The sequence below is a fragment of the Narcine bancroftii genome, chromosome 5, assembly GCF_036971445.1.
Source record: "Narcine bancroftii isolate sNarBan1 chromosome 5, sNarBan1.hap1, whole genome shotgun sequence".
Classification (NCBI taxonomy): domain Eukaryota; kingdom Metazoa; phylum Chordata; class Chondrichthyes; order Torpediniformes; family Narcinidae; genus Narcine; species Narcine bancroftii.
Window position 1 is genome coordinate 224,414,267 of NC_091473.1, and position 23,163 is coordinate 224,437,429.

At 45.9% G+C, this 23,163-nt stretch overlaps 1 long non-coding RNA gene across 1 annotated transcript in view; it reads left to right on the top strand.

Moving 5' to 3' along the window:
* Window positions 1-21,426, top strand: part of LOC138764962 (uncharacterized) — a 54,908-nt gene extending 33,482 nt beyond the window's left edge. The window contains exons 6-8 of the long non-coding RNA XR_011358387.1: window positions 13,136-13,234; window positions 15,654-15,805; window positions 20,885-21,426. This is a non-coding gene — a long non-coding RNA (uncharacterized lncRNA). The remainder of the gene's footprint in view (window positions 1-13,135; window positions 13,235-15,653; window positions 15,806-20,884) is intronic.
* The last annotated feature ends 1,737 nt before the right edge of the window (window positions 21,427-23,163 follow it).

The following is a 23,163-nucleotide window of genomic DNA, read 5'->3' on the forward strand; positions in this document are numbered from 1 at the left end:
GCTGCTGATCCATCAGAACACGGGATTGCGAAGGGGAAACGGGAATATTCATCTATTACGTTTAGGAAATAGACATTTCTATTATTGGGCGGGAGCGGGCCTTTAAAATCGAGGCTGAGGTGCTCAAAAGGTTTGGTAGTTTTTAATCAGGGTGACTTTGTTTGGCCGGTAAAATTGCAGTTTGCATTCTGCACAGATGGGGCAGCTCTTGTTCACTGACCTCACTTCCTCTACCGAAAATGGGAGGTTTTGGGTTTTAATGAAGTGAAACAGTCTAGTGACCCCTGGGTGGTCCAGCTCATTGTGCAAGCTCTGCAAATGCGACGTGGGGTTAAGATGGCACAAGTGCCTCTGGACAGTGCGTCTGGGGGCTCGTTGTCTCCCAGGGCAGTATAGAATGTCGTAGTTAAATGTAGACAATTCTATCCGCCAGTGCAGGATTTTGTCATTCTTAATTCTCCCCCTATTCTGGTTATCGAACATAAAAGCCACAGACCATTGGTCTGTGATGAGGGTGAAGTGTTTGCACACCAGATAATGTCGCCAGTGCCTTATTGCTTTCACAAAGGCTAGGGCGTCCTTCTCTACTGCGGAGTGTCTTACCTCTATCCCCTGTAGGGTTCATGAGAAAAAGGCCACTGGTCGACCGTCTTGGTTTAGGGTGGCTGCCAGAGACACATTGGATGCATCTGTTTCTACATGAAACGGGATCGACTTATCTATGGACCGCATGGTAGCTTTAGTGATATGGTCCCTAATGTCCCTGAATGCTCTGGTGGCTGCTGGGCACAGTGGGAAAACGGAGGCTTTTATAAGTGGGCGGGCCCTGTCGGTGTAGTTGGAGACCCATTGGGCGTAGTAAGCGAACAGTCCCAAACAACTTTTTAGAGCTTTCAGTGTGTGTGGCACTGGGAGGTTTAGGAGAGGGTACTTACGGGCTGGGTCTGGGCTGATTTCCCTGTTCTGCACGATGTAGCCCAAGATTGGCAACTTCCTGACACTAAAGACACATTTGTCCCTGTTGTATGTTAAGTTCCTTTCCTCGGCTGCCTGGAAGAAGCATTTTAAATTCGTGTCATGATCCTCCTGAGTATGGCCACAAATTGTCACGTTGTCTAAGTAGGGGAACACCGCGTTCAGTTGGAACTCATCTACTATTCAGTCCATTTCTCTCTGAAACAGGGACATTCCATTGGTGACACCGAAGGGGAGTCGCAGAAATTGATACAGCCTGCCGTCTGCCTCAAATGCCATGAAAATGCGATCGCTGTTTCTAAAGTGCAATTGGTGGTATGCTGTCTTCAGGTCTATGGAGGATAACACCTTATACTGTGCAATGTTGTTGACCATCTAGTTGTGTAAATTTGTTGATTGTCCGGCTGTAATCCACTACCATCTGCACTTTTTCTCCTGACTTTACTACAACCACCTGGGCTCTCCAGGGGCTGGTGCTCTGCTCTATGATGCCCTCCTGTAGTAGCCTGTGAACCTCTGTCCTAATGAAGGCTCTGTCCCTCGGGCTGTACCTCCTGCTCTTTGTGGCTATTGGTGTTCATTCTGGGGTCAGGTGTGTGAACAGCGGAGGGGGTTCTATGTTCAGGACAGACAGGCTGCAGTGTTGTTTCTTCGTAAGGCGTAGTGGAGGGGGGGGGGAGGGGGGAGGCCCGTGGTGCACTATTGTAATGCTTTCTAACTGGCACTGAAAATCTAACCCCAATAGTACCGGGGCACAGAGGTGAGGGAGTACTAGTAATTTGAACCCTTTGTATTTTGTGCCCTGGATTTCTAGAGTAACCCTGCAAAACTGTTTTACCTCAGCCCCAAGGCTGCTGGCTGCTAACAGGACCTGGTGCTCACTCGGGCGTGTGGGGAGGGCAAGGCGGTTGACGAACCCCTGGTCAATAAAACTTTCAGTGCTTCCACTATCTATTAAGCAATTTACCCTCACATCATTAATTTTGATGCACACAGTGGCATCAGATAAATTGTGTGGACTCGCCTGATTCATGCATGGGGAAGCAAATCTGGTGTGTCCTTAGTGTCCTTCCATCTGATAGTACTCGGCGTCATATTCATCTCCTGAAGACTGTGTCCTCTGCTCTATAGCATTTGTCCAAGATGGCCAGCTGCACATGGCATTCTCCTTCTTCTGTTTGTCTGTGGAGAAAGAAGAACTTTACCGCCTCTCCTTAGCATGAGAATATGCCTTGGCTGTGGCCTTGGGGCTTCTGCAGACTTTTGCATAATGCCCACGTTTTCCACAGTTGGAACAGGGAAGAGGGCTCTGGGGTGATTTCTTTGTCCACTGAAAAAGCTCTTGGGACCCTCAAGGCCCTGCTGCTGCTGTGAATTCCTGTGAAGCAGCAAACTTTTCTTTTCGTGGGGCTAGAGAGTCCAGCAGTGTGACGTTTGACCCAGCCCCAGGGTCCTGTGAGTACTCCTCCAATTCTTTCCTGGTGCTTTCTAAAACTTTCTGCAATAGTCTCTGCCTCATCTAACCCCACCATTCCTTTCTCGAGCAATCAATGTCTTGTCTCAGTGGATCTTATGCCCGCAACAATTCTGTCCCTAATAAGGTCCTCCACATACTCCTGAGCTGATACTGCTTTAAAGTTGTAGCCTCTCGCCAGGTCTTTCAGAGAGAGTATAAAGTCTCTGGCAGACTCCCCTACTTGTTGTGACCTGGTCATGAGCCTGTACCGGGAGTGGAGTTCACTTGCCCCTTACTGTAATGCCTCTGTAAAATGTTCATTGCCTCTTGGTAGGACCTGGCATCCTGTATAAGGGAGTAAGGGTGGTCTCCCAGCTGGGCTAACAGCAGCATTAATATCTCTTTATCAGATGCCTCAGCACCCTCCACGTAATTCAGAAAGCATCTCTGCCAGCGGCCGAAGTGCATGCCGGCTCCGGGATTTCTGGGGTCGAGCTCCAGCCTGTCTGGTTGTAGCACATGGCTAATCCGCAGTCTTTGGTCCCTTAGGTGTAGCTAGGGCGAACCCTGGGGTACTGGGAGCCACTGGTAGAGCCTCTGTGGGACTTGTGTCTGCTGGAGGAGTAACCTGGGTGCTTGGGGCTGTTGGCTAAGTCTCTGGCTTTGGGACATTTGCAGTGTGCTTAGGAGGGATCCCAGCAGTAGCGTCAGATCTCTGTAGTACTGGGGAAATTGCTGCTGGGGAGTGATGGTAGCGGTGTCTGCTTTCCCTGGCTCTGGAATGGTCGGGAATTCTGCACATACGTGGTGATCGAGTGCACAACTCGTGGAGATCCTTCCACCTGCTCTTGTAGTGGCCCCTTTCTGATCAGACCAGGGTTTAGGGTCAGCGGCGCCTGTACTGGCGAATCCACAGCAGGCGGGGCTCTTGGCCATTTCTTACCTGCCCTATTGTACTTCTGTGGTCTTCCCCACATTCCACCATGATTCCAGTACAGCGGTCCCTCACCGTCTCCGTCTTCAGATGCACGTGCGTGCTGATCGTCCCTGAATTCCATTCCTCTGGAAGAGTCTCCAGGTGGTTGGGAAAGCGCGTTGGAGCAGAAGCAGCTTCCGTCCTAGTAGCTATCATATTAGTTTATTAAATTCTTCTTCTTTGGCTTGGCTTCGCGGATGAAGATTTATGGAGGGGGTAAATGTCCACGTCAGCTGCAGGCTCGTTTGTGGCTGACAAGTCCGATGCGGGACAGGCAGGTTGCAGGGGAAAATTGGTTGGTTGGGGTTATATTATATTGACATTAACCACACCAGCAGTGCGAGTATAAGACAGCTTTAAGAAACTAATATGTACACTAAGAGGTCTTGTGTCTCTGCAAGACGAACCTGGAAGGCTAGACTGTAGCTCTAGACTGCTTTATATACAAGGTCACTGGGATGACCCCTGGTGACCTAGTGGTGTAATTATATATCACCACAAGAGTGACCCTATTTTTTTTGTTTGCATCTCTAACAATGGCTCACATTGTTTGTCCTGGAAAGCCGTCATCTTGGCCGTCTTTTAATTCAGGCATGCAGCACAGTAGCAGTAGTAGCCCCTTTCACACTGCCGATTCAGTGTGGGTTAATGGATCCATTCCCGGTAATCGTGAGGTGTGAAACGTGCCAACTTGGCAGGGTGAGTTAAATTCAACTGGGCTCTGACTCTTGGTGAGGGCAAGTTAACTCACCAAGTTAACTCACTAGTTGCCTTCTGGCAGTGTAAAAGCACAAGCTGCTCTCGCATTGTCACCGCTGGAGGTGGGACCCCCCCCTTAAAATGCCAGGTTGTTGATGAACCAGGTAAATTATGGTCCCGTGGGAAGGGGTCTTGAGTGCTGCATGACCGGTAAGTTTTCCCGCTTCCTAGGAGGGTTGACAGTGTGAAAGGAGCTAATGCCTTCCAACCCATGAGCTTGTGGCCAGAGGATTGGGTAGCTTTTAAAAACCAGCAGAAAATCAAAGGGAGAAAAGATGAAATATGAAGGTAAGCTAGACAATTGCATAAAAGAGGACGCTAAAAATTTTTTTTTCAGCTATATAAAGCGTAAAAGAGAGACAAAATGGACATCAAACTGTTGGAAAATGATGCTGGAAATGAATTGAATAGGTTGACACAAATGACATTGCCAAAAATTCAAGAGCGTCAAGTGGCAGAATTATGTGTAGTCGCTATTACTCAAGAGAAGGTGCTTGGGAAGTTGAAGAGGCTGTAGATGGACAATCTGGGCTGGATGGACCAAACCCAGGGTTCTGGATGAGGTAGCTAAAGAGGTTGTGAGCACATTAATTGTGATCTTTCAGGAATTGCTAGGGTCAGGAATGGTTCCAGAAGTATGGAAAATTGCAAATATCACTCTGTGGTGGCTTACCACAAAGCAGGCAAATGGGCCCCACTTGTAAGCCATGTGCCGGGGCAGCCAGTCAAAATGGGGCCGTCGGGGGTTTCCATTCCTTCCAGCGCAGGGCTCAGAAACCCGCACTGGGGGACCACGTGACGCCCAGGTGACGTCAGCGCCCTCTAGCACGGTTCTCAGCCAAGTCCAGGCTGGGAGTATAAGTGCAGCCCAGCAGCCTGCAATAAACTAGTCTGCTCACTGAGCTCAACCCGCCTGGTTGCGTGTGTTATTACAGGAGAAGTGTAGCCGCCGCTACAATTGGTGACCCCGACTGGTTCAAACGTCTTTGAACCCATCATGAGCAAGCCTGGGATCAGCGCTATAGCCGTGAAACTGCCTGAATTCTGGGTTCAGGAGCAAGAGACCTGATTCGGCCTCGTGGAGGCCGTTTCACCTCCGCTAGATTTCGTCCAGCATCACCAAATTCTACCATGTGGTCGCTGCCCTGGACCAGGCCACCACCAGATGCATGCTGCACCTCGTTCAGCACCTACCCGCCGAAGACAAGTACAAGGCCCTCAAGTGAGTGCTTACCGGGTCCCTCAGACTATCCAGACACCAGCGTGCCGCTCGGGTGCTGCACCTCGACACCCTGGGGGACAAGTCCCCGATGGAACTGATGAACGAGATGCTTGCGCTCATGGGTGAGCACACCAACTCCCACTTTTCAAGCGCATCTTCATCGAACATATGCCTGGGGACATCCGGCCGCTGCTAGTTCAGGAGAGCTTCACTGAGCCGAGGAAGGTCGCCCAGAAGGCCCAAGAGCTATGGCTTGCATGATTCTCAGAAGGCTCAGTGGTCCAGCAAGTCACGAAACACGGGCACGACCACGCCAAGCCCGCACCTAGCACTGCGATAGGGCACCCGGCCCCTGCAGGGGCCCCCCAAGAGCATAATAACCAAGGCCACAGCATTCGCTTCAGGCCTCTGCTTCTACCACCAGCTCTGGGGAGCCAAGGCTATGAAGTGTCATCAGTTTTGCTTGTTCCAGGGAAACGACCAGACTGGCCGCTGTTAACGGCTGCGGTGGCTGGCCAAGGTCACAGCCTCCTCTACGTGCGGGACTCAGTCAGCGGCCGGCAGTTCCTCATTGACACTGGAGCCCAGATCAGCGTCATCCCAGCCACGGCCCTCGAATCCAGGAACCAACCTCCCCTCTGTGCGGCCAATGCAATGGCAATCCGGATGTATGGAGACAAGACAGTCCACTTCCAGATTGCCCAATAGAATTTCGCATGGAGGTTCACCGTCTTGTCCCTCCCAACTGCCATCCTGGATGCAGATTTCTTCCTCGCACACAGGCTTCTGGTGGACATTTGAGGTACACCCGTACCTTCCAGGCTGTTCGCCTTGATGCCTCGTGCTCGGAGCAATCGCAGATGGCCACGATCAGCATTCCCAGAGACGAGTTCCAGCAGATCCTGGATGAGTTCCTGACACTCCTCAAGGTACAATTCTCTGCTGCCTCGCTGTGCCATGGGGTGTTCCACCACAACCCAACCCAGGGCCCGCTGGTTCACGCCAAGGCAAGCTGGCTCCTGCCTGACAAGCTCCAAGTAGCGAAGGAGGAGTTTTTGCACCTGTTGGAGCTGGGGATCATTCGGTGATCTGACAGCCCATGGGCCTCACCACTTCACCTGGTCCTGAAAGCCTCTGGCGGCTGCCATTCCTGTGGAGACTATCAACGGCTCAACGAGGCAACCGTTCCTGTCCGTTACCTCATTCCTCACATCCAAGACTTTACGGCCAACCTGGACGGTGCAAAGGTTTTCTCCAAGGTTGACCTGGCGCACGAATATCACCAGATCCTGGTGCATCCTGAGGACATACCCAAGATGGCCATCATCATCCCTTTGGCTTGTTCGAATTCTTGCGCATACCATTCGGGCTTAAGAACGCCGCTTAGACCTTCCAACACCTCATGGACTCTGTGGTCAGGAACTTGGATTTCATCTTTATTTATTTGGATGACATTCTCGTCGCCAGCAAGGACCGGGTGCAACATAAGGCCCACCTATGTGCCATTTTCTCCCGGCTGGCCGACTTCGGCCTTACCATCAACTCGGCCAAGTGTCAGTTCGGGAAAGAGTCCATGCAGTTCCTGGGCCATACCATCGCAGCCGAAGGAGCCATGCCTGCTGCTGCGAAGGTCGCCGCTATCAGGGTGTTCCCACACCCAGACTGTCTCAAGGGGCTGCAGGAGTTCGCGGGTATGATCAACTTTTACAACTGCTTCATCCCGGGAGCTGCGTGCATCATGCACCCAATGTTCGTCCTCATCGCAGCCAAGCACAAGACGCTCACTTGGAACCCAGAAGCCTGCACCGCATTTAAGGCCACCAAGGACGCTCTTGCGAAGGCCGCCATGCTCATCCACCCACACACCGACCTGCACATGGCACTCTCTGTCGATGCCTCTGCCACAGCCATCGGTGCCGTCCTGGAGCAGCAGGTGAATGGACATTAGAAGCTGTTGGCATTCTTCAGCCACCTGCTTCGCCTGGTGGAAAGCAAGTATAGTGCCTTCGACCACGAGTTACTGGGCATGTACAACAGTGCGACATTCCCGCTATTTTTTGGAGGGGAGGACTTTTACCATTTTGACAGACCACAAACCCTTCACCCAGGCACTTGCAATGGTAAAGGATCCCTGGTCGGCCCGCCAGCAGTGTCACCTCTCCTTTGTGTTGGAGTTTACCACCAACATTTAGCACAAGGTGGGGAAGGGTAATGTGGTTGCCGATGCACTCTCGCGACCGGCCATCTGTGTGCTGACACCCGGCCTCGGCTTCAACCAGCTCGCCCGGGACCAGGAAGCTGATGAAGAGACGAGGGCCTTCAAGACCGCCATCATCGGCCTGTGGTTTCGAAACATCCCAACTCTGAGCAGCGAAGGCACCATCCTGTGCCATATCTCCTTGGGCACCCTGCGGCCAGTGGTTCCACAGCAGTGGTGGAGGCATGTCTTCCATCTCATCCATGACCTTTCACATCCGTGCATCAAGTCCACCATCCGGATGGTGGCAGAATGGTTCGTATGGCGTGGGCTGCGGAAGCAGATCGTGGGCTGGGCCAGAACATGCACCCATTGCCAGATGTCCAAGGTGCACAGGCACACCAGGGCACTCATACAGGAGTTCGAGCACGTCTGGGAACAGTTCAGCCACATTCACGTGGACAGCGTTGGGCCCTTACACATTTCCCGGGGCAACGTTACCTGTTTATGCTGGTGGACCACACCACTCGCTGGCCCGAGGCGATCCCGATGCCAGATGCCTCCACCGACTCCTGCTCCCGAGCACTGTTGCATGGTTGGGTCACCTGGTTCGGTGTCCCGGCTCACATCACCAGCAATCAGGGCACCCAGTTCACATCTGCGCTCTGGGCACAACTCACCAACAGGTTGGGGATCCAGCTACACCGCCCACAGGCCAATGGACTGGTTGGACGTCTGCATCGCCACATTAAGTCGGCACTCATGCCCCACCTCACCGGTCCCAACTGGACAGACGAACTGCCTTAGATGCCCCTGGACATCAACTCCACTCCCAAGGAAGATCTGCAGGCATCATCAGCTGAGTTGGTCTACGGTGCGCTGCTGGCGCTACCTGGTGAGTTCGTCAACACACCTCACAATCCCCAGAAGTCGCCACATGAACTACTTCCTTCACCTCAGGGCACGCTTGGACTCCTTCGAACCCCCACCACCGCCCAGGTATGGCACTCGCCCGTCTCACGTTCTCGGCGAACTGCTTTCCGTGGAGTACGTTTTCATTCGGCAGGGCCCGACTGCAGCAACCGTACAAGGGGCCGTACAGGGTTGTACAGCCTTCCGGCTCGACATTCACGCTGGACATAGCGGCAAATGGAAGCTGTTTACCATGGACAGGCTGAAGCCAGCACACGTCGATCCCACTGAGCCTGTGGTTGTTGCCCAGCCCAATAAGTGAGGTCACCTGGGAAAAAAGAACATTGGCGCCAGTTCTGGGGGGGGGGGGGGGGGAGGCTGTGTGGCGGCACGCCACTAGGCAGGTGAACCGGCCCCGCTTGTAAGCCACGCAGAAGGGCAGCCGGCCAAAATGGCATTGTCGGGGGTTTCCCTTTCTTCCAGCTCGGGGCTCTGAAACCCGCGCTGGTGGACCACGTGACGCCTAGGTGACATCAGCGCCCTCCAGCGCAGTTCTCAGCCAAATCCGGGCTGGGAGTATAAGTGCAGCCTAGCAGCCTGCAATAAACTAGTCTGCTCACTGAGCTCAACCCGTCTGGTTGCGTTTGTTATCGCAGGAGCAGAGTAGCCGCCGCTACAACTCCACTCTTTAAGATAGGAGAGAGGCAAAAGACGGGAAATTATAGTTTGGTTAGCTTAACTTCAGTGGTTGGTAAAATTCAAGAGACAATTATGAAGGACAATTTAAAATAGGTCAAAGCCAGCATGGTTTTCTTCTGGGGAGATCTTGCCTGACAAACTTGTGGGTGTTCTTTAAGGACATGCCAAGCAGGATAAAGGAGAGGCAATGGATCTTGTTTACTTGAATTTTCAGAAGGCATTTGGCAAGGTGCTGCACATAAGACTTCTGAACAAGTTAGAAATGCATGGGGTTTTGGGAAAGTTACGAGCATGGATAAAAGACTGACTGGTGGAAGGCAAGGAATGGGAATAAAGGGTCCTTTTCAGGCTATATGTAAATGATTTTGATGATGGCTTTGTGGCCAAGTTTGCAGATGATTCGATGATGGATGGAGGGGTGGGTAGTGTTGAGGAAGTGGGGAGTCTACAGGGGGACTGGATAAATTGGAATAATGGCCAAGGAAGATACAGATGGAATATAGTGCCGGAAGTGTATGGTCATGCACTTTGGTATAAGAAATAAAGAAGTAGATTATTTTGTAAATGGGGAGAAAATTCACAAAGCGGATGTCCAAAGGGACTTGGGAGTCATAGGGCAGGTTAACTTGCAGGTTGAGTCAGTAGTAAGGAAAACAATTGCAATGTTAGCATTCATTTTGAGTATTTTTAAGGCCTGTATCTACAGAAGAATGTGCTCACTGGAAAAGATCCGGAGGAAGTTTACATAAGAACTTAAGAAATAGGAGCAGGAGTAGGACATCCGGCCCATCAAGCCTTCTCCACGAATTCTCCGCCATTCAATGAGATCTTGGCTGATCTGATGATAGGCTCATCTCCATCTATCTGCCTTTCCCCATATCCCTTAATTCCCCTACTATGCAAAAATGTGTCCAACAAGAATGATCTCAGGGATGAGTGCGTTAACAAATGAGAAACATTTGGGCTTGTTCTTGCTAGAATTTAGAAGGATGAGAGAGATGCCATTGAAACATTCTGCATATTTAAAGGGCTAAAGAGTGTGGACATGGACAAGATATTTCCAGTAATGGGAGAATCTAGGACCAGAGGGAGCAGCCTCAGAATAAAAGGATGTACCTCTCAAACAGAGAAGAGGAGAAATTTCTTCAGCCAGAGGAGTTTGTTGCCACATATAGCTGTGGAGAGCAAGTCACTGGGTATATTTAAAGCAGAGGTTGATCGGTTTTTCATTAGTAAGGACATCCAAGGTTATGGATGTTATGAAAAGTCATCAGCCATGATTTAACAGGTGGTCCAGACTCGATGGGATGAATGGCCTAATTCTGCTCCTAAATCTTATGAACTTCTTGCTTTTTGCATAAAACACTTAAAAGGGTGGCACCAGAGATGGAAACTCTGAGGAAAAGACAAATACTCTGAGTCTCCTTGCCCTTGAAGAGCAAAGGCTACAAAAGATCTCACATGATGACCCAGACACCTAGAAATTCAGCAACATCGTACTTGCTCTACATTTGATTCAACTGAAATATGGTTATATAGTTATGGTTTTAATTGATAGATCAATACAGTTATCAAAAATATTTTAAAAATAGCCAGATGGATTTGTAACTATAAAATTTAATTAACATAAATGTAAAATATTAAGAAGAAAGGAAAACATTAAGATAAGGTATCTATTATGCAAACCTGCTTCCCTTTCTCAACTTATAGGGCAATTCCATTTAAATGCCAGCCTTCCCTTCCATTCCACTGTGGGGCTGTGCGCCTCTCTCTGCGATCACTGTGGAGCTCATCTGAGCCTAGTGACAGAACAGGTGCTCAGATATATGTCAGCAAGTTTCCTCCATGTTGTTTTGGACTTTATGTGATTGGCCAAACCTGTGTGGGATTCCAAAATAGCCGTCAATGAGTTTCTCTCCACCCATCTTCCATAGGTGACCCAATCAGTCGTTCCTGGCATTTGATGGAAGGCTGATGGGAGGATAATAACTCTCAAAGTGCTAAGAGGCTTCCCAAGTCTGCACGTTTAGCGATTAGCACAACGCTATTACGGTATCGGTGACCAGGGTTCGAATTTGCTGCTGTCTGCAAGGAGTTTGTACATTCTCCCTGGGACTGCATGGGCTTCCACCAGGGGCTCTAGGTTTTTCCCACATTCCAAAGCCATATGGGGTTTGAAGGTTGTTTGGACACATGGATGTAGTCCGCGGTATGGGCTCATGAGCTGAAAGGGCCTGTACTGTGCTGTGTTGCAAACCAAATAATCTCTCTGAAAACTGAGGGGATTGAGTAGAAATACAGGAACTACATAACACACCTGAGTGGAAGAGGATGGTGATATCAGAAGATATTGACCAGAAATGTTAGCTTGTTTCTTTCTCCACTGTTTTCATACTTTCATATTACTCATGATATTCAAGAAAGCTGTTCAGCCCATTGAGGCAATGCTAGCTTCTAGAGATTCCCATCAGCCCTGTTCGCCCACTCATCTCCCTGTAACCCATTCCCTCTCACATGCTTATCACCTCCTCCCTGATCTACACCATAGGTAATTTACTGCAGCCAATTACCTGTAATTTACTGGCTCACCATTTGAATGTTTTCTGGTTCATTGACAGTTTATACTTTTGCCTGTGTTACATCATCAAAATTCTCCTGACCCTCATCTTAGATTTACCCATTTTCTTCTCGATGCTTAGTATCAGTAGAATTCTTCATTTCTTTTCATCTCCACACTCAGATTAGCAAAGTATTTACCAGCAATGATGAAAAGAAACTTCGTCTGAAAGTATAATATTTGTACAGCATTATCAGATCATGGAGATATTCAGTTTGCAAGTTCCAAATCATGGACTTTGTTAGGTTCCAGCTAATCCTTCATTTAGAATCACAGAAACAAGACATGAAAACAGAAACAAGGAGTTTTCAACAGGACACCACATTATCAGCATTTGTTGGGAATTTAAATCAGATTCTTGGTAGATAAGCATTTAATTGTGCTCTCTCTCCCTTTCTCTCTCTCCCTGCCCCCTTCCTTTTTCAAGATTTCAATCTGTGGGATCCTGCCTCAAACTATAATGTTGCCAAATCTCCAGGATATTCCAGCAAGTTAAATTTATCTCGTCTGCACCACTGCAAATATCCTGAAAAAATAAGTTGTTCAACGAAGCATTCAAGCAATTATATCACTTCTGTGTTTTATTTATCCATGTTTGGATAATTTATATTAAAGGGAAAATCATTTATTTCATAGTGTAAAACCCTTGAGGAGGGAGGTCTGCTGATGCAGCCTCCCAGAAAAATAATCCCTACAGAAATGACGACTTCATCTCAACCATTTGGCATAATTCATCACAAACCAAACGGGTGAAACCCTCCACATTGATTATTCAGTGGAAATGGTTGATTATGGTTCAAAAATGCTGAGTCACAAGTTAATAATGAGACATGTCCGGACAGAAGATATTATTTACTGCTGTCATCGAGACATCCTTGTTTCTAATTTATCTGAAAAAAGTAGCTAATGCCCCTTTGAATTTGCTTCTCTTAATTCCCTTCTTGCCCAAACTTGCTCCTCCTCCCTTGTGATCATTATTTCCTTTCCCAATTTTGCTCTGTTAATGCAGATATTTAAAAGTAAATTTCACTTGCAATCTTTTCAGTTCTGGTTTCTTATACAAACAGGTCATGACCTCATTTTTAAAAAAAAATCATCTAATGAAACTGATTGTCTAAGGCTAGGTTTATTTACAAACAGGTAAAAGGCTGGGGTGAATGCGCGTGCACAATCTCAAACTGGGCCTTATCTGGACCAACCTTTCTGCAGTTTCAATGGCCCGGTTTATACCGTTGGGACAGACAAATGGAGTTCAGGCTGCTCCAATTAATTGTGTGCATTTTCTAATATATGATCCTTTGTTTTATTCACTGAACAAATAGGAACTATAGCCATTGACCACACATGACCGTAAGCATCCATTCACATACAAAGGCAAGAATTGCTGCAACAACAAAACAATTTGAAGACAGGTGAGACAGGTGAGCAACGCAAGGGGCCACACCTACTTTTGGTCCGATCTTCTATTGTCTTTAAACCTTGACTTGGTGTCACATATCCATCGCTTCCTTATTTCTCTTATTTCCTCTTCTATGTGTTGCGTTGGTTCGCATTATGGGCCCTGGATTATTCAGGGTGATAATCATTAAAAATATTAAGGTTAAAATGCATTTCAAAATATCTGTCACAACACATATATCTAAATGCCATGAGATCAAATAAATACCATGCAATTTTCATTCTGCCAACTATTGCAACACTGCAAGTTCACTTATCAAGTTTCAAGGATAATTACCCCCTCTTTTGCTACAACAATAATAAGTTGGATGTGTTTCTAAAGGAGCTCGTCTTAAAAGGAGAAATTGATGTCTTTTGTCCCAGTTTGATTTGGTCATATCACATAAAGGCCCACATTACTGGTGCATCCCTTTTTAAAAATTTTTAAAATTTTTCACACTGTGAACCATATCAATCAAAATACATTTCCCTCTTAAATATACAGTGGCATTTTCTCCCCTTTTTCCCCCCTTCCCACACCCCTCCAAACCCATTAAACGTTCAACGTATACAATACAATAAAGCCATTAAACAATGTAATCACACAATGAAAATAAACAAGAAAATTGTGTCATCTACTTTTACACACTGGATCAAGTTTTGTCTTCTTATCATTTTAGGGGGTGGAGGTCCGAGGCAAGCCCTCTCTGTTGTTTTCCATGTACAGTTCCCAAATTTGTTCAAATAATGTGACTTTATTTTTTAAATTATATGTTAATTTTTCCAATGGAATAGATTTACATTAGATTAACTCCTTGAGCACATTTAGGTTTGAACATTACTTTCCCTAGAGCTGACATTCATCTCCTAGGGCAACTGGACATTGGGACTTTTGTGAACATCAGAACTGTGCAAGTTTGTAACCAATGAGAAATGAACAAATGAAAGGCAAGGAATGACAAAGCATAGGCCTCTGGATTAAGGCAGAAAGAAATAGAACTAGAAGGAAGAATAAGTGTGACAGTTTAGTAATCTCCAAACAGTATTCACTCCATGCAGGAAAGAGACTTCAGTTTACATTTTTCAGGCCAGGGAAGTTCAAAGATCAGATTTATTGTCAGAGTACATTCATGGCATCACATGCAACCCTGAGATTCCTTTTTCCTCTGGGCGAGGCAGAATTCTACTTATTGGTAATGTAAACTGTACTCAAAAAAAAGAGGGAAATGCTAACAGATAAAGAAATAGAAGCAAACTGTGCAAATACAGAAAAAGTAAATATTCAGTCATAAATAAATGTGCAGTCAGAGTCTTTAATTGAAACTGTGAGAGAGCTTGTTGTTTAGGAGTCCGATGGTGGACAGGTAGCAGCCGATCCTGAACTTGGTGGTGCGTGTCTTGTGGCACTGATACCTCTTTCCTGATTGCAGCCATGAGTACAGAGCACGTCCTGGGTGGTGTGGATCCTTGATGATTTCTGCTGCTCCACCATGCCAGCGTTCCATGTAGATTTACATAATAATGGGCAGAGTTTTACTGATGATATACTGGGCTGTGGACACTACTTTTTGCAGGGCTTTCTGCTCAGAAGTATTGGTGCTCCCATGGTGCAATTGGTCCGTTCACTTTCCACTACACATCTGTAGAAAGTTACCAAGGTTTCCGACTGTAAATTCCTGAGGAAGCAGAGGTGCTAACATGCTTTCTTCACAAATAATATTAGTATGTTCAGTCCAGGAAAGGTCCTCCAAGATAGTGACTCCCATGGACTTAAATGTGCTCACCCTCTCCACCTCAGATCCCCCAATGATCATTGGATCGTACACCGTTGGTTTTTGCTTCCTAAAGTCTACAATCATCTCCTTGGTTTTGGTGACATTGAGTGCGAGATTGTTACTAACAATTGTTAGTACACCATTCAGCCAAGTTTTCCAACTCCCTCTTGTATGCTAACTCATTGCAGACATTAACACATCACAAAATCCAAAGGGTTCATTGATAATTAGACATAATTGTAGAACAACGTTGAGCCAGTGTGACCTGCAATTCATGGAATTTCTCTTCCTTGTTTGGGTTTACTGCTTGGCTTATTTATTGAGAATGTACAGTTTGTGAGTATCTGGTCGAATTTTTCAAAACATAACAATCAAATTCAATGGAAGTTTTGTTGAGTTAACTGGAAAGTTTGAATAAAGTGTCGGCTTACTTTTGGGAGAACGTGAGATGTGTGAGTTTTAAAAATTGTAGCAAACGGCTATTCAAATCGAGGAAGTATCGATGATGGTTTACAGGAACATTTAGAAATGTTTGAATTGAGCCTATTTAAAACAGTCAAAAAATGAGCACCTCAGACCCTGTGCAGAAATACAAGTGGCAATTATTTTTATTTAACTTTCTGGCCAGGAAGTATCTGCATGGGAGATATAATGATAATTAAGAAAAGAACGGCTCAGCGTCAGGCTGTGGTGTTTTGAATAAAGAAATGGAAGAACCTTCGACATGCCTGAAAATCCATGGCAGCAGCAGTCCAATCCAGGAAGAACAGTGAAGTGCAGGTTTGATTTGTGACCTCTGCTAAGTGGCAGTAAAACTGTTATAATGGACCTTCAAACTTGAGGTGGAGTCACGTCATATTCCCCCAGGGCAGCCTGACAAAGAACCTTGATTTTTCTAATTTTAGGCAACCCCCTACCCTCATCTTGTTCCATTGTTTCCATCTATTCTTTCCCTAGTGTTATCTTTCTCTATAACATCCCCCATTCCACCCCCCCCGCACCTCCCCCAACATGGTCTCTCCTGGTCTCTACCTCTCCCACCTTCTGCCCAGTTCCTTGGCCCTCCCCAGCTTCCATACATGCAATAATACCCTCCCCCCCACCTAAGTTTCTTAAAAAGATGGGGGGAGCTTCTTACCTATTAGGCCGGCGCTCCTCCCCCCACCTTGGTATTCAGACACTGACCTGGTTCTGCTCAAGCCTTGATGAAGGGCTCAGGCCCGAAAAGTCGGGAACCCATATTTCAGATTTATTATCAGAATACGGACATGACATCACATACAACCCTGGTATCCCTTTTCCTGCGGGTGAGGCAGAATTACAACTTACTGGCAGCGCAAAAAAAACTGTACTCAATATACACATGTAAACAAATAAAGAAATGTAAACAAACTGACTGTGCAATAGAGAGAGGAGAAAAGCAATAAAGTGAAAAACTAAGAGTCCTTAAATTAGTTCTTGATTGATGTTATTGTTGATGAGTCTAAAAGTGGAGGGTAACAGCTGTTCCTGAACCAGATGATGTGAGTCTTGTGGCCCCTACACCTCTTTCCTGATGATAGCATTGAGAACAGATGGTATGTTGGGTGGTGTGAATCCTTGATTGTTGTTGCTGCTCTCCGATGGCATTGTTCCCTGTAGATGTACTCAATAGTGGGGAGGGTTTTGCCTGTGATGTCCTGGGCTGTGTCCACTACTTTTTACAGGGCTTTACCCTCAAGGGTATTGGTGTCCCCTCACCAGAGCGTGCTGCCACCGGTCAGCTCACTTTCCACCACAATTCTGGAAATTTACCAGGGTTTCTGATGTCATACCAAGCCTATGCAAACTCCTGAGGAAGTCGAAATGCTGACGTGTTTTCTTCGTGATGCCATTAGTGTGTGGGACCAGGAAAGATCCTCCAAGAAAGTGACTCCCATGCTCTTAATTTGCTCACTCTCTCCACCTCTGGGCTTGAGCTCAGTGTTCGGAGGCGGCAGAGGTGACTACATCGAAGGTGACCGCGTGATGCTCGACTACTCGCTGTCACTGAGAGGAATTAGGTTCTTTCCTTTCCTTTCTTTTTCTCCTTTAGCTAGATGGCACCAGAGTGAGTCCACTCTTTATTAGCCTTTGAATGGCATGGAAAAGAAAGCCTTTCCCTGTGTCTCAGGACGTGACAGTAATAAATAAAGGTTGATCTACATTTAAATCTGAATCTAAAACAGACCCACCCTTGCCAATCTCTCCTTCTAATTCAAGTCTTCCAATCCAGGCAACATTCTTGTGGATCTCTGTAATGTAATCTTCAATTTAGCAATACAGCACAATTACAGGCCCCAGATCCCCACTAACCTGCATCGCCCAATAACCACCACGTGACCAATTAACCTGTTAATGCTCTACGTCTTTGAAATGTGGGAGGAAACCGGAGCACAAGAAGGAAACCCAAGACAACGCAGGGAGAATATACAAATTCCTTACACACAGCAGCAGATTCGAACCCTGATCTTTGCCACTGTCCCAAATCTGCAACCTCTCTGGTATAATGACATCTTTCTGCAAATGTGTGGTGGAAAATAAGCTGGCTGGATGCATCATGGTCTGGTATGGGGACACCAATCACCCCCCACCCCCAAGAGAAAAACCCTGAAAAAGATAGCGAATGCAGCCCAGGACATCACAAGCAAAACCCACCCCACCACTGAGAACCTCCACAGCGAACGCAGCCGGCGGAGAGCAGCAGCAATCATCAAGGATCCACACCACCCAGCACATGCTCTGTTCTTGCTGCTACCATCACGAAAGAGGTCTAGGTGCCACAAGACTCGCGCCACCAGGTTCAGGAACAGGTGCCAACCCTCCACCATCAGACTCGACAACAAACTCAATCAGGGACTCATTTAAGGACTCTTACATTTGCCCTTCATTGTTTGTTTGCTTTTGTTTTCTCCTCTCTTCATTCCACAGTCAGTTGGTTACATTTGTTTACATGTGTTGAGTTCTCTTTTGCACGACCAATCAGTGTAAGTTCTGCCTAGTCCGCAGGTAAAAGAATCTCATGTTGTATATGATGTCATATGTGTACTCTGACAATAAATCTGAAATCTTAAATCTGAAGCCCAAATCCAGTATCAACATTGGACATACTTATGTGATTTTCCATTGTACAAGATGGTTTGGAGCATAATGTGACCTGCCTTTTATTTCTTCCCAGTACTTGAAATAGTTCAAGTGGAACATAATAGCAGCTGTAGTCTCTTAACCATTGCTCAGGTATTTCTGTGCAGGACGTAACCTTGGCTGGATTTGTTCTGTATCTCCAGCCAGGAAGAAAAACAACACTGGGAATACCAAATCTGTTCTGATAACATTCCTTCCTTTATAAGAGACTCAATTAATGGACTGCTGACTGGCCTTTCACCTATAGGATGTAAAATTAGATTACACAGTGTAATTCCAAACAGAGATAATGAGCGGAATGTTTTGGGCTAAGGTTGCGTAATTTCTCTGTTATAAACTCCACAAGGCAGCTTCAGGATGCTGGATCTTTCTCACTCTTTTCAGTATCACGATTTCCTGGATTGGAGGCCGAGTGAATCTTCTTCAATTGTTTTTGGCCCAATGACTCGTGGGATTTAGTCAAGGAGGCTGCAGCCGTCTCAGAGTCCCTGATTTTTGCCATTGCTGATAACGGTTGGAGGAAAACACACATTCTAATTCACAAGAAAGCTTTATCTTTATGCCTTTATGCCTTCTAGGAAATTAGTTTATGGTGTTGCTCTGCATGCATAATATTACGAGACACCCCACTTAACGCAGGTTGCAGAAAACATCGTTTGTGTGTGCATACGTGTGTGCGCTCGCGCGTGCGTGCGTGCATGTGTGTTATGTACCATGATTTTACTCTCTTTTGGTCAATTTATGATTTGGAATGTACTTACTCTGACTGTTCCTTGATTTACGTCTGCAATTTTGGTAACGTAATTCGAGGGTGACTCATGAGTTCAAACACCACTTACTTATACACTGGGGACAATTTCCAGTGGCTAATTAACCTATAAACCTGCATACCTTTGTGATGTAAGAGGAAACTGGAGCATCTAGAGGAAACCCTCGTGGTCATGGGGAGAACGGGCAGAGTCCACACGGACAGAGACCAAGTTCACGACTGAACCCAGATCTCTGCACTTGTGAGACAGTGATTCTGCTGGCTGTGCCCCTATGCCAATTCGTGTTTCAAATAGTTTGAAAAGATGAGAGGAGTTTGTAATATGTCTCTGTAACAGGTTTTGAAAGGCTGGCTAGAACAGTTGATCAGAGGAACAGGCCCTTGGGTGCACATCTCTGAGCCGAACATCATGTCCAAACCACTGCCATGTGTAGACCATGTGTATATCGAGAAGCCTCTTAAATGCTATGATTGTTTCTGCTTCCACTACTACACCTGGCAGCCTGCTCGTGGCACCCACCACCTACTGTGTGGTAAGCTTAGTGCAGTGGTTAACATATTGCTATTATAGCGACCCACGCTGTCTGTAAGGAGTTTGTACATTCTCTTCGTGTCTGCATGGGTTTTATCCTAGTGCTCTGGTTTCCTCCCACCCTTCAAAATGCATGGGCTTTGTAAGTTAATTTGGGTGTAGTTGGGCGGCACGGGTTAAATGGCCAGAATCAGCTTCGATTTAGATTTATTTGCATGCTGTAAATAAAATACAATTTTTAAAAATATTTACCCTGCACATCTCTCTTAAACTTCCTCCCCATCATGTCCTTAAGTGTGTGACACTTTTGCCCTGGGGAATAGATTCTGACTGTCGACTCTCTCAATGCCTCTCATCATTTTATAAACCTCCAGCAGGTCTCCCCTTAGACTTATGGTCCAGAGAAAACAACTCTAGTTTGTTCAATCTCTCCTCATTCCACATACCCTCTAAACCAGGTAAAATCCTGTTAAAACTTTTCTGTGGCTTTTCCAAAGCCTCCAGATTTTTTCTGTAATGGGGCGACAAGAATTGCATACTATACTTCAAGTACAGCCTAACACGAGTTTATATAAGTAGCTGCAATGTGACCTCTTTACTGAATGCCCTGTCCAATGAAGCCAATCATACCATATGATTTACATTCTATCTATTGGCATGGCCCAAGATCGCTCTGACATCAACACTTTTAAGAGTCCTGCCATTAACTGTATGCATTTCCCTTCCGTTTGACCTCTCAAAGTGCAATACCTTACACTTGTATGGATTAAACTGCATCTACCATTTCTCTGCTCATATCAGTAACTGATTCTTTGATTGTCCTGTTCACTGTCCAGAATTCCACCAATATTAATATCATCTGCAAACTTACTGACCACCTATCTACTTTTTCACCCAAGTCGTTTGCCTGTATCACAAACAACAGGCGTCTCAACTACAAATCTTTGGAGAACAACTCACATCATGGACATCCAGACCAAATATCAGCCATCCACCACTACCCTCTGTTGTCCATGGACCAGCAGAGAGGAGGTTTCTCCCAGCTTCTGGGTCCAGCACCAAGGTTTATATTCTTGGATCAAGACATTTAGGACTGAGAGAAGAGAGGGTGGTGAATCTGTGGAATTCTCTACCTTGGAAGGGCGTGGTGATCAGACCCAAAATGGATTGAGGGTGTATGGGAAGAGGGTGGTGATAGGGTACTGAGATTGAGATTGGATTTGATCACACTGAATGGCTCAAAGGGCTGAATGGCTCAAAGGGCTGAATGGCTGGCTTCTGCTCCTATTTTTTTGAATTTGTACCAATTTTTTGCTGAGAACCCAGATCACATCACAATTTTTTTTCAGCTCTATGCAAACGAAAATTAACGTAGCTTATTTACAATTAATTGCAGGAAATTTGACAGGGCAATTTCCTGTTTTAAATCATTCAAGCCACCATGACGTAATTTCCTTGAAAAGGAGCCCTCAAGCTTCTGACTGAGACAAGAGTGCTACCCAACTGAACACAAGATAAAACAAAGAACCAACAGTGAAAAAAAACAATTATCCTCCAAGTGACATATTTTAGGTTACATTTAGCAAAGAACCGAGTTAAATGGAACAGTCAAGTACATCTCAACTACACGTGTTTAGTGTCACACAATAAAAGACAACTCTGAAATGAAAATTTGTACCATTGGAGTTTGAGTATTATATATTTTACCAAATGCAATTTTTTATATTGTTCCTAAAATAATAAAGCTGAAAAAAGAACAATCAATTCATATTTTTTTTCCAATAACCTTGGAGCTAAGCCAAGAAGCAATTGCTAATGTAAAGAGAAATTACCTCAGCAAAAGTAATCTGTTTCAAATTACTTCAAAGGAAGGTAGACCTTATATTTGTACTACACCTTTCAGAACCTCAGAACATCTAACACTTAATGATAAACATGGTTTTGAGGTAATTGGCAAAACAGCATTCAAAGGGAAGTTGGGGGGTGGGGGGGGGGAAGAAATGCAAGAGATTGCAGAGGCTGGAATATGGAGCAAAGAACAAACTATGGGAGAGACAGGTGAGACTGCACCTGTGGAGGAGAAAAAAACCATTGACATTTTAGAAAGAGAAATGGGCCATTTTTTTTAAAAAGCAGCAAGTTGTTATGGTCTGAGGTGCCTTGTCTAAGAGAGTGGTGAAAGAAAATTCAATGGTAGCTTTCATATGGGAATTATGTAACTAAAGGAACTGGAAGAAATGTCTAAGAAATAAGAATGAGAAGCAAAACATTGAAATATTGCTTTCAAAGAAACAGTGCAGGTATGATGAGCCAAATGGTCTCATTCTATTCCATATCATTTTATGCTTGCTTCAGTTTGAAGGCAATCTCTCTCACGACACCCAGACAAGCATTCGAAGCACCAGGTTGCTGTGGACCAAGTGCTGGTAAATGGGATGAATAGGTAGATACTTGATGGTCATGGTGGGCCAAAGGGCCTGGCCCTGTGCTGAAGGACCCTGACTCATTGCTGTGTTGTGGGTTCAGGATACTGACAATGACAAGTGCCTGCAAGTGGGTACCTGACCTTCAGATGTCAGGTGTACGATGAGAAGAATTCTTCTGGGAGCAGACCAACAGGTTATCTCTGACATTCATGCAGCCACGTAAAGAGCATAATTCACAGGGCAATGAAAAGAAAGGTAACACTGGACAACAAATCTTTTTTCAAAAGGTTTGCTTCCTCAAAAAAAAATTAGGGATTATGGGGGCAATTTCAAGCTGCACACAAAGATAATTTCAGGAAGTTGGAGAAGCATTAAATTAACTTTTATTGACATACAAGATGGTGGCATGGACCAAGTCCACAGCAGCTACTCTGGACTACGGTTGCTGCAGGAACTTACAAGCTGGTGCTATGCACAACTTTTGATTTGATGAGGTTGGACTTTTGGTCCCAGTGAGTCGAGTATTGCGAGTGCGAAGTGCTGAACCGGAGTTAACCAGAGCTGATGCTGCGAAGTTGCAGAGAACTTGTCCACTGAAGAATGGAGATTCTGGTGCAGCCCAGAAGAGGAGGTTGAGCTGCTCTGTGTTGCTATGGCCAAGCAGCTCTTCAGACTCTTTGGTCTACATTGGTGATGTCTGCTGACAGGTCGAGAGGAGAGAGTGGAGTCGGAATAACGTCTGGTTGCAAATGGATTCTTGGAGCTGTACCAGGTTTAGAGGTCTAGAGATAGGCTGCTCTGGTATCATGGTGAGTTGAAGGTCCAGAGGATGTATTGTCCTGGGCCTCGGGGCAGATGGCGCCGATGCTTTTGAGAGCTCCATGAATTATGACCGTACAGTAGACTGTTTTTCCCTAAATGCTGGAAGACTTTTCAATATCTTGTCCTGGAGAAGTTGGTAACCTGGCCTGTGACTAGCAGCCCACAATGGCCCCTCAGGATTGGGAACATTTTTCTCTACTTGACGGACATTTTTTTAACATCTAGTTTGTGACCAGTCTTTACTTGCGCCATTGTCTAATCTCCGAAAAATTATTTGTATGTAGCACTGTTTTTGTTAACCAGCTTTTGTACAATATCAAGAACATTATCTCATTTTAATCCATTAAAGTGACAATAAAATGCACCTGATACCTGATTGAATATAGCAGGTTTAATCACCCAATAATGCTGACAAATTGCTTTAGTT